Consider the following 13,109-nt stretch of genomic DNA (forward strand, 5'->3'; position numbering starts at 1 on the left):
CCACTTACAGTGTGTCGAAACTGTATCAGAAGGCACTGAGATAGCAGCCAGATAATTTATGATTTAATTTTATGCAGACCCTGCTTTCTGTAATTTGCTGTAAACTCAAGGGAGGCTGGTGCTAACCAGTTCTGTTGCTCTGGGGATTCTTCTGCTCACTGAAGGGTAGTTTACTTGCTAATGCTTAGGCACTTGTTTTTTTTCTTCATTCTATAGATGACAGTATTAGACTGCAGAAATTTAAAATACCTGGTATTACTTTGGAGTCTAAACATAGCAAAGCTCATTTGTTATTAAGTTTCTGTGGGCAATATTTGTGGAAATTACTCAAAGGCATACAACCTAGTTCTGAATAATTTAGACAGTCGCGAATATATAGCTCGTTCAAATGCATATTTTTGTTTTCGGGAAGAAATGGGAAATTTTTCCCCTGCTGGTAGTAGATTAAATGAATTATATTATTAAATGTATAATTCATATTGAATTTAAGGATGTTAAATAGCAACAAATTTTACATACGTATGTGGATTTGTATACGTATAATTACATACATATATAAAACACAGACACAAGTAAAAAAAAATGTTCCTAGTTAGCATGCTGAAATTCAGAATAATTTATATACATATATCTAATACCTAACGGGTATTAAACAGGAATAGGCCAAGATTTTATGATACACAGCAGTGTCTTTGCAGGTGATTTATCAAAATATTGCTCATTGTAGGAAAAAGCTCAGCATCCGATTAATAATGTTTATCTCTTCTGCCCCTACCACACGTAACTAAAGCTTTAGCAGTAGTGCAACAGGAAATTAGCCTGAAAGGCAAACATTGCCTTTTGATTTTGCCAATTCAGACATGTTCATCAGTTTGTGACACTCTGATTTCACCCATTTGATGTAAACCACAGGAGGAGTGAGGTGTAATAGTGATCCATGATGTGACAATCTTCTACGATCTCCTACATTGACATTAGCCGAAAAGCAATGGCGCCAAAATTATTAGGCTTGCCTCTATAAAGTGATCACACTTCAGCTGCCACCCAAGAGTTTTGGAAAGACAGATTCCAGCCCCAGCCACAAAAGTTGTCTCCTCACTCCATTCCTTCATCATTCTTCAAACTGGATCAGATTGTTCACAGCTGTGGCACTGCATTTAACCCCAAGCCAAGCTTTCAGCCCTCTGTCACAAGGGGAGACAGTGGCACAGTGGTATTGTTGCTGGACTAGTAATCCAGAGACTCAGGGTAATGCTCTGGCAGATGATGGACTTTAACAATTCAATAAAAAGCATCTGGAATTAAAAGTCTAATGATAACCATGAAAACATTGCCATTGTTGTTAAAAGAAACTATTTGGGTCATAAGTGTACTTTAGGGAAGGAAACCTGCTGTCCTTAATTGGTCTGGCCTACATGTGACTCACAGCATTGTGGTTGACCCTTAAACACTCTCTGAAAGTCAATTAAGTCCAATTGCTACAAATAAAACAAGAAGGAACAAAACCTTGGTCTGGGAACATTGTCCTTGCATTATAGTGAAGCAGTCTGGAAATGCTGTCTGACAGTCAACTTTGCAGTGAAGTAATCTGGGAGACAAGGATGTCTTCACAATCCTACAAGTATCGAGGTGGCATCCCACACCCCCCACCCCCACAAGGATGAGGGCAGCCAAACCCATTCCCCGCCCCCTCTCCCCACTGCCACCAATACCACCAGCAACTCCCAGAGGTATCAGAGCAACCCACTCCATATAAGCATAGGGCAAACCATCTGTGTGCAACCCATCCATAAGCTTTGGGTCAGTCACACCCCATCAGCATTGGATCAACCCCCTCCACGCCCCTTCCCACCCCGCCCCACTACCCACCAGAAGCATCAGGGCCACCACTCCCCCATAAAGCAACAGGCATCCTGAAAAGCAGTGGGGCAACCCCCCCTCCCACTACACATAAAGGGAACCCCAATGAGACCGCCCCTCCCCCAAAAGGGCTCACCCCTGGCACTGCTAGGGGCTATACTTATTTTTGTGCCCCAAGCGAGTTCCACTCAACTGATTCAAGTTTTTAAAAACCTGCTGCAAATTGTATAAATATTCAACACGAGGAGAACATATTGCAGGGGAGTCCTATAATGACATGTACATTTATTAAAATTTATTGAAATGCGGGCAGGGGGTGTTGATAATCAGGAAACATAATCTCATCTTTTACGCTGATGGTGGGGTGAAAAGCACCCCAATGAGTGGGATTTTCCACCCCCTCTAGCTGTTCCCTCCACCATCTTGGTATGTTTTGTGGCAGTGGGAGCCATTAACCAAGGGCAGGATTTTTTTGGTCCCACTGTTATCAGTGGGGTTTCCTGTTGTGTACACCCTCAGTTGCTGGGGAAACCAGAGAAATGGTGTGATCATCGGCAGGACCAGAAGATCCCACAGGTGGGCATGGCCGGAAAATCGCATCCATTGACTCGTGGATGGAGAATGAAACTAAAGGATATTGAAGATTATGTGTACAATACAGTATTATATCCAGTATGGGACTGAAAACAAACCTGTAAAGAGTTGACTACCTGTTAAGACTCATATTCCAACCATTATCTTGTAATTGAGTTTGTGTCTATATATGCCCTGGTTGTGATCCAAATCCTGCACTCATCTGATGAAGGAGCAGCACTCTGAAAGCTTGTGCAACCAAATAAACCTGTTGGACTTTAACCTGGTGTTGTGAGACTTCTTACTGTGCCCACACCCCAGTCCAACACTGACATCTCCACATCAAGAATACAGTTAAGAGAAGAGGTGGAATTCAAAGGTTTGTGCAGTGTTTTTCTGCTCATGGTTCAGTATTGGGCACATTGGCTTCTGGGGGTTCATATTATTAAAGGTGCAATGTATTTTTAACATCAGCCTAGACCTTTTGGTTGGCAGTGAATCAAAGATGCTCACCGCCGACCTCAGAAAGTCTCCTTGAGAGATAGTCTCACCATGGAGTGAATTGCAATGTTTTCTAAGGGGAAACCAGGATTGAGTTGCAGTGACATCATCAAGCTCGCCAAGTAACGAATCATATTCAAGAATTTTCATAACCACACAACAACTGAAAGGCCTTAAAATCAAATCACTTTGTAAAGATTTTACATATAGCAAAAGACTGGGATATGCACCTGGGTTAAAGGTAGCAGTAGAAAATAAAACATTTTTGATGAGAAGTTATTTTTAACTCAGGATTTTAACACACGAGGAAAACAATTGTCACCATCAGCCAAGTTATAAAGTAGGCTATCTAGAAATTTTCAGAATATAAAATGGATATTAGAATTTCAATTATAAAATAGATGTCGGTTTTGTATGCAGTCCTGGACTTAGGTCTGTTGGGGACCTTAACTGTCTAATTAAGTGCCAATTAAGAGTCTCAATTTGCCTCCATTGCCAGGTCACACTGGACAGTGGAAGTGGGCATGAGTGGGAACATTGTTTGTTTCACCTAAACTGGTAGAGATGGGCAATTGGGTGGCTCAGGCAGTGTCGCACACTGAGGATGTAGCTCCAGCATGGTGTGATGCTAAGCCTTTCTGAACAACTGAGAGTCATACCACATTCAAGGATGTACAAGTGGACCTTACTGATGATAAAACTCACACAAAACTCAAAGCTTACACTGTGCATCGAGGCATTTTATCACAAAACCCAGAATGTATTGTTAGGGTTAAGGGAACGTGGTTTGAGTGGTACAGTATTTTGCAATTTTACCTCATTGGTGCTAATTGAGTGTTGTACCAGTTGTTGTACTATGCCTTTAAGGGATAGCAGCAAGCCATCATTAGAAGGGAAGAGAAATGTGCATGTGATCCAGCCTCAGTTTCATTTTGGCCTGTGAACAGAACACAGCACAGCTCTGATGTCTTAAAGCTCATGCTTATAGTCTCATTACTGGACTCAATAATGAAGCCAGAATATGTCTATCCAATCCCTTCTGAGTATTGGTGCCCTTGTATCATTATAAAGTACAGTAGTAATGGTGTTTTAATATTAATGCGTACTGTTTTAAAACATTTGTTTTCTTCCTTTCCCTATCTTAATCTGCTGGAAATTTCCTTCAAAGTTGTGCAGGCTGAGAGGAACATTAACACAGGTGTTTTAAAATGTGCTGCAAATCAAAGATAAATTACAACTTAATATGCGATTGGATACAATGAAAACAAAATCACTGAAGGCGGGGAGCTTTTCCGTTTCCTGATTCCCACCATGGGAATCGTAATGAGCAGAGGCAGACCATGCAAAGTCCATTGACCTCGGGCAGGATTTTCCGGTTTCGGGGCTGGTGAGGCCAGAAAATCCCACCCAAAGCTTTTCCATTGATAAAACCAATTCTTGGCAATGATACATGACTAATTGTAAGGAAGTAGTATAGATAATCTGAACAACTATAGAATCATAGAATCCCTACAGAGCAGAAAGAGGCCATTCAGCCCATCGAGCCTGCACTGACAACACTCCTACCCAGACCCTATCCCCTTAACTCCACGGATTTACCCTGCTAATCCCCCTGACACTAATGGGCAATTTAGCATGGCTGATCAACCTAACCTGCACACCTTTTGGACTGTGGGAGGAAACTGGAGCACCCGGACATGGGGAGAATGTGCAAACTCCACACAGATAGTGACCCAAGGCTGGAATTGAACCTTGGTCCCTGGCACTGTGAGTAGCAATGGCAACCACTGTGCCATCATGCTGCCGTAATGAGTAAAAGTTTAGAGGTACAGGCATTCTTTTCTAACCGTGTCCTGCGTGTACCTATTTTACATATTATGTTTCCCAGAAGCAGTATGTTTGCTCAGTTGATTTCCTGGATTGAAAGCTGATGCTGTGCTTGTATCACCTGTTAAGACACTTACCTTCCTTTTTTCATGCTAATTGTGTTTTGCAAATGTTTTAAATAGAAAGAAGCTTGGGTTTACAGATTGCCTTTCACAATTTCCCCGAAGTGTTTTTCAGCTGCTGAAGTACTTCTATAATCGATGTTGTAATTCTGAAACCTAATTTGCACTTCTCAAGATTTACAAAGAGCGAGGGTTAAGAAGAACGACCATGGCCCATGGTTTCTCTCCCTGACCCTGCCTTTATCCCTACTCTTTGCCTCTTGGAGTTCAGCAATTCCTAACTATGTCAGTAATTTGCCTTGAACTCTGTGAGCTTTAAATTCAACTCATGGTCTCATGTGAGGGACTTCATCAAATACCTTCTATGGTCCATATAAATAGCATCCATAGATTTTCTCCCCTCCACTGCTTCTGTTGCTTTTTCCAAAAAAAAGGATCCAGCAGAATCTTCAGTCGTTGCAGAATCTCTTTACAAATCCTTGCAGGCTCTCTCTGATCAGCTGAACATTTCCAAGGCGTTCATTCACCCTAACCTTAATTATAGACTCTAGCAATTTCCTGACAACAGCTATTAGGCTAATCAGTCTGTAATTCTTCAGCTTCCTTCCCTCACTTTTCTTAAAGGTTTCTTCAAGTCAGTTGTTTGGCTGTGTGCTACTCAATAACGTGATAACTGAAGCCCTAAATAGCTATGCACCCTGCTGTACACATCTCAGTAGAACCCACAGCAAACCAGTTAACCTAGGCAGGGAGAAAGATGTATGAGGATCTCACTACCAGATTTTCCCAGTGAATGATGCAATTAAAGACAACTATTTTCTTTTGGACATATTTACGTTCACAGAATAGGCTTCTGGCATTTTTATTTCGCTTTTGCTGTGTCTTGCAAATAGTTTTCTTTGGTTTATGGGCTATTGATATTTCATATTTTGCACAGTGGAAGAATGACAGAATGCAAGATATAATATATTCATTTTCTTAAGTCGTGCAGTGCTAATGATATGGTTTATACGTGAAGCTTCTGTCAACATGGTAACAGAAAAAATAGACATCAAATTAGAAGTCTTGAACGAATAAAAGCGGAAGCGAAGTTGAAATAAAACAATTGAAAGATGAAATTAATATTTTCTATAAGTATTTATTGTAGTGAGTATCTATCTGCTTTTCAATTTCAGTAGAATATGCAATATCCTACAATATTTTAAAAGCGGTACTGATGGAGTGTTTGATAAATCAGCAGGAATCAAAATGAGCAAATTCCCTGGGACAGACAGCATTCATCCCTGGAAGCTGAAGGAATACTCAATCTCTGCCGCTAGCTCACGGGAAGGGGAGGGCTAGCCACTGAAGACCTAACTGATGGTTTCTGTAAAAAACACTACAATAGAACTGAAAGAATAATGAGACACCCATAACTCAAGATCAAAAAGAGGACAACCATTGTGTCAGTCAGGTTACAGTTCGGATGCCTTTGAGGTGCCCTTCAGAATCTCCTGTTACGGCTGTGCAGAATTGCTGTGCCTTTCACAACATGGTGCTACAGAAAGGACTGGACAGCAGCTGAGGAAGTGAATGAGCAGGAGGAGCCATGTTGGTTGGTTGCAGCTACAGAGCTGACTACCAAAGAAACCTGCAACAAACTAGTCTGGGCATGCTTTACTTAACCTGTGCATGCGAAGCCAGTTGATAGGGTCATCAAAAACCCACTGGCCACGCATCCCATGCTCAAACACAATTCTTTCCAAAAGCCAACTACCAAACCCACACCCTTTTCTCCTCATAAAAGCTGGTCATATCTGAAGTTTACTATTCAGGTTGAATGGGGAATGCAGCAAAATGGAGAGGAGGAGAATGAGAATTTCTGATGAGGCATTTCATTCTTTGAAATAAAAATGATGGATTAAGCATTGCTATATCAAGCAACTCCCCTTTTACAACTATTAAGACTTTCTCATCAATATCTCTTATTCCTACAGTGTAGGGTACAACCCTGTGTTTCACTGAGCTGAAGGCAGGTTGCACCTTTCCCTGCTCTGACCTGAGATGTCTGGGGTAGACATCTATGGGCCTGTGTGGGCTCTGCCAAAGGCTGTCCCGCCAGCAACTGTGTGGGGGCAGTCTTGTTTACTGGGTAGGAAACAGTGAGTGCAGTTCTATCTGTTGAGAAATGGAAGCATCTTTAGAAGAAGAGTGCCCAATTCCATGCACTCTTACTCCATCTTCTCTCTCATTGTCTGACTGCATTCTCTACTAGCCAAGAGTTGAAGAACTCTTGCCACACTTCAAGGAGGCGTTGAGTCCATTCTGTAGTAAGTGGGTGGTTGGAGTGTGCAGGGCATGAGACCATGAGATAGAGGACAGAATTAGGTCACTTGGCCCATCGAGTCCACTCTGCCAATCAATCATGGCCAATCCTTTTCTCATCCCCATTCTGCTGCCTTTTCCACAGCCCCGATCCCTTATTAATCAAAAGCCTATTTATTGCAGTCTTAAAAACACTCAATGGCTTGGCCTCCACAGCCTTCTGCGGCATTGGTCTAGCCCTGCATGCACTTTGTGCATCTGATTCTTCATGCAGGTGCTAATCTTTCGTTGGAGGTTGACACCAATGTCTGAGTCGTCGTACCAGAAATGGACTCCTCCAATCTCTCTCCAAGACTGCTCACTACCTCTGCAAATGTCAACAGAAATACACATATTTATTGTTGCTGCTCCTCAAATTCTCATTCTGTTGAAGACCTCTGAAAATCTGCATCTGTGTCCAGCTGAATGGTGCTTGGAATGTCCGCTGCCTCCAACAGAGACTCTCCACTGCTGTTCCTGTCTCCATCACTTGTTAGTGTTCACATATGATGTGCTCCTCACCATGTGACAACCTAGTCACCTCTATTGTGGTAGCTACTGAGGTGTATCTGTGATGGCGGAGGTTGCAGTTGTGAAGGTGCATGCTTCAGGTGTTCACCCTCCTTTGAATCCTCAGCCAGATCCTTCATCACCTCTTCCCTGTGGAAAATGAAAGATATGAGTTTGATTTGACATTGAGAAAGGATAGAAACTTGGCAGAGAGCAAATCATGACATTTTATTTCCTATGACATCAATTCACATAAGTGGCTGTTAAGTGTCAAGTGGAAGTGCATTATTTAATGTTGTTACCTGGTTTCTGGGTCACACCTGTCTCCCCATTGCTGATGCCCAGTATCTGTGCCACCCTGCCAATCCCTGGGACACCCTACTGTAATGCATTCAGTGAGGCCAGGGCAGCTGGTCCACTGGTTGGTGCTGTCTGCTCTTTGCTGCAGTGTGAGAAGGCTGAAAATTATAACTGTTGAGACATGGAATGTGTGCTTGAGGATGGAATGAGAACATTTGAGGAACATGACTATGAGGGATAGGAGGAAGAGGACAACAGATTAAGGATGAGGTGTGTGTAGAGATGGAAATTTGAGGAGGAAGCTTGATACCAGGTATGGGAATGAAAGAGTGTCGGTTAGAGGAGGCGTGTATGGAAGAATGCTCGGGAGGTCAGAGAATGATGGGTGCCACCTCAATGCAATATGTCACTCATGTTTCCCAACCGAATGATATTGTTACACCTTCTCTGGCACTGCATCCAAGTCCAGGGGACCACACTCCTACTGCTCACAGTCGCTGCTGCCTTTAGTCACCTTTGATTTGTTTGGGTGGTTGAATTTTATCTCGAATCCAGAGATGTTTTGGGGTTGGGGCAAGGGTGGAGTGGGGTGGGGGCAGGGGGGGTGTTGTTGGCGTGGAAGGCAGTCTTCTGCAGCCTTCCCGTGTCTTTCTTCCACCTTCTTGCCTTCAGATTGTTTCAAAAGTTAACCTTTCTGCAACCAGGATAGTTTCCATTGATAGAATGCAAGTTGTTATCACTCTGTAATTATCTGGGAAGCATGGGAGTGGGATGCTAATGGTATAGCTGAGTTAAAGAGCCACAGCAAGGGCTGTCAACAATACAAAGTAGGTAATCATCAACTTCAGGAAGTGTAGCGGAGGACATGGCCCTGTCTATATCAATGGGGACAAAGTGGAAATGGTTGAGAGTTTCAACTTTCTAGGTGTGCAGATCACCACAACCTATCCTGGTCCCTCCATGCGGACACTATAGTTAAAAAAGCCCACCAATGCCTATACGTTCTCAGGAGGCTAAAGGAGTTTGATATGTCCGCTCTAACTCTCTCAGACTTTTACAGATACACCACCGAAAACATTCTTTGTGGTTGTTTCACAGCTTGGTATAGCTCTTGCTCTGTCTAAGAACGCAAAAAACTACAAAAAGTCCATCAAGAAACCAGCCACCTATCCGTTGACACTGCCTACACTTCCCACTGCCTTGGAAAACTGTGACAAGTGAGAGGATTTGAGTGTTTTGCTGCAATTATATAGGGTGTTGGTGCTGCTACACCTGGAGTATTGTGTGCAGTTTTGTTGTCCTTATCTGAGGAAGGACGTCCTTGCTGTTGAGAGAGTACAGCGAAGGTTTACTAGGCTGATTCATGGGATAGCAAGGTATCATATGAGGAGAAACTAAGTTGGTTCAGATTATATTCACTGGACTTTAGAATGAGAGTGAGAGGGGATCTCGTAGAAACTTATAGAAGTTATAAAATTATAATAGGTTTAGACAGGGTCGATTCAGAAAGAATGTTCCCAATGGTAGGGGAATCCATTAGTTATAGTTTAAAAATAAGGGATAAACCTTTTTGAACTGAGGTGAGGAAACCTTTCTTCACCCAGAGTGTGGTAAATGTGTGGCATTCACTACCACAGAATGTATTTAAGGCCAAAACGTTATTTAATTTTTTTTTGAAATTAGATATAACTCTTGGGGCTAAAGGGATCAAGGGGTGTGGGGTGGAAGGGGAATCAAGATATTGAATTTGATGATCAGCCATGATCAAAATGAATAGCAGAGCAGGCTTGAAAGATTGAATGGTCTACTTCTGCTTCTAGTTTCTACGTCTATATGTTTCTCAAAGCAGCCAGCCTGATCAAGAACCCCTCGCACACCAGACATACTCTCTTCCGTCTTGTTCCATCAGCCAAAAAAACAAACATCTGAGATCACGTATCAATCGACTCACAAACAGTTTCTTCCCTGCTGCCGTCAGACTTTTGAATGGGCTTACCTCATATTAAGTTGATCTTTCTCTACACCCTAGTTATGACTATAACATTCTGCAATTTCTCCTTACCTTCTCTATGAATGGTATGCTTTGACTGTATAGCGCGCAAGAAATAATACTTTTCATTGTATGCATGTGACAATAATAAATCAAATCAAACAATACCAATGGATTCCAGATCCGCTACCATCCGCACCTTCCTACTCAATTCACCCACCACCACTGCCCACCCATTGCGTGCAAGTCTGTTAATTTTCCATTCTCGGGATTCGGGTACAGGAATTGGAATTTGCTCATAGGGGAAAAAAAAGTATAGGTGAGGGACTTGAGGGTACCGTTTTTGTTTGGGCACAATTGGTGCAAATTGCAAAGTGCAAAATGGTTCCTGTTTTGAAATATGCCTTCATTCATCTGGGTTTCTACTCAAACTCACCTGCATATCCTCAAGCACAAAGGGGGCGATTCTCCCAAAGCAATTCTAAATGTTGAATTTGCATGAAAACTGGAGTAAGTCCCACTGTTTTTCTCAGCGGGATTTTCAAAATGAATCTCCGACACTCTGTGCACTGTTGCGTGCCTCAGCAGGATTCACTCCAGAAACCATCGGGGGGCTTTATTCCCACTGGAGAGGCCGGCAGCATGGCACTGGCAAGTCACTGCACATACGCCGGCCGATCTGTCAGTGCCAAGATCAGTGCATGTGCAGTGGCTCTGCTCTGCTGGTCTCCAGACTGCTGGCCAGTCCTGTGACTCCCGCATTACCAGCCACGTGACCCTCCCCCCCCAAAAGCGGTTCAATTGCTGCCCCCAAGATACGTCCGGGTTCAGTCCCAACCCCATCTTCTCAATCCCCCCTGCCCCGATCACTGGCCTCCCTCCCTCTGAAACTCAGCCCAAGTGAAAAATGGCATTGGAAACCTTACTCCCACAGATCGAGCCCCTGCCCCCATCAGGCACCACTCCAATTAGGCCCACCTCTTGGCATTGCCCCATGCCCAGTGAGAAGTGCCAAGGTGCCCTGGGCATTGGCACTTTGCCCCTTGGGCAATGCCAAGGGCACCGGCTGGCACAACCAAGGTGCCAATGCCCAGGGGCACCCCCTGCTACCTGACCCTTTGGGGGGTTCTGGATTACCCCCCCTTCACTCCAGTGGAGTCGGGCTGCCAATGTCCCGCAAGTGGGGAGCTATTGTAAACCCCGCTGAAGTGAAACATTCCTAACAGGGGGAGGAGATCTCAGTCCTGGGTCTGCTAATGAGATTAAACTAGTATTAAAATGAGCTTTTGCATATATTATGCTGCTCCACGCCAATTTCCAGCATGGAGTTGTTGGCGCCGGAAATCCAGTGCTGGGAGACATGCGTAAGCTGTGGCACCCAGTGGGAAGCCCCACGAAGCGACCACCGCTGGAATATCCTGGACAATTGTGCTAAAAAAGCAGTGCAGCAGGATGGGAGAATCACTCCCAAAATCGGCCATGCACCAACATAATTGGACAGCATTTTAAAATATATTTTTTGAAAAATGTTGTGTTAGGAAGATTTTTTTGAAAAGGGGTAATTTGGTGAAGTTTGATTCAAACAGCTGAAAATAGATTTATCACAAAGTAAGCATTTTTGACCGCAGTGTCAAAGCACTATCTCAATTCACTGAAATCTATTTTGAAGGGTGTACAGAGCAATATTTTTGTTTTATTTAGTACCTTGGTCAGTTTCTTTGTAAATTAAAACTTTAAAGGCTTTTAAAACATGTCATTTAGTGCGCTTGCATTCAAAACAGTCAGCTTAATTTTTTTAAAGTCTGAAAATAAATACAATCAGTGAAAACTCTCAGTGCTGATTAACTCATTCTGGGCTTTGGTCATTTCTGTGGGTGAGCCTGCAATGATTTTAAAACCAGCACACACAATCACAGTGACCTGTGCTGCACTCAATGCGAGTTGCACTTAAAATTTTGCAATTTCTTTTTACACCAATTTTAGCTAAATTTCTCTAAAGAAACCAATGCATCTGAGCAGAAATTCAGTGCCAGGCTGGGAGTAGCTCTGAGGTTGAAGTGCCCAAGTCCATTGCGCTCATTCAACATATATTCATCGAGTCATAGAGGTTTACAACATGGAAACAGATTCTTTGGCCCAACTTGTCCATGCTGCCCTTTTTTTTAAACCTCTAATCTAATCCCAGTTGCCTGCATTTGGCCCATATCCCTCTATACCCATTTTATCGATGTAACTGTCTAAATGTTTTTTAAAAGGCAAAATTGTACCCGCCTGTACTACAATCTCTGGCAGCTTGTTCCAGACACTCACCACCCTCTGTGTGAAAAAATTGCCCCTCTGGACCCTTTTGTATCTCCCCCCTCTCATCTTAAACCTATGCCCTCTAATTTTAGACTCCCCTACCTTTGGGAAAAGATAGTGACTATCTAGCTGATCTATATCCCTTGTTATTTTGTAGATCTCCATAAGATCAGCCTTCTACGCTCCAAAGACATGACATTTCTCATCAGTGCTCCCTCCAGGGCTGATGTCCTGTACGGTCTTGGGATGGAGTGGTGCTCAGAAGTGTGAGAAATCACAACCTGTGAACTGTGTTGTCTTATGTCCATTTAAGTTAATGAATAGAAAAGTAGACACTGCAGATCTCTGAGCATTGTCTTCACTGAGCACCACTGCTTGCCTGGCTGGGGAATCAGCCTGATTTGTTAGTTCTTTTTTTAACCACTACACTAGTCACAAATTGAGAACAACTCTCCCTATTCTCAAGAAACATTGAACATACTTTCTTGATGGACACTCTGTCTTCCTGCAAAGGCTTCAACCTCCAGCTTACTCCCAGTCTGACACAGAATTTCTGCTCAGTTCCAGTGGTTTCTTCAGGGCAATTTGGCTGAAATTGGTGTAAAACTGTTGTATTTTCAGTAGGAATGAGGTTTTCAATGAACTTACCTGGAACCAATTGTAAGTTCTAATGTTAAAAAAAAATTGAACAGTTTGTACCAGTGCTCTTACTTACCAGTTTTTACTCTTTGTTTCCTTCTGTGACTGCTGAACTCCAGTAAGAAAGTGAGTAAAATGGCATG

This window comes from Carcharhinus amblyrhynchos, chromosome 7, assembly GCF_965287045.1.
Source record: "Carcharhinus amblyrhynchos chromosome 7, sCarAmb.v2.hapA, whole genome shotgun sequence".
Classification (NCBI taxonomy): domain Eukaryota; kingdom Metazoa; phylum Chordata; class Chondrichthyes; order Carcharhiniformes; family Carcharhinidae; genus Carcharhinus; species Carcharhinus amblyrhynchos.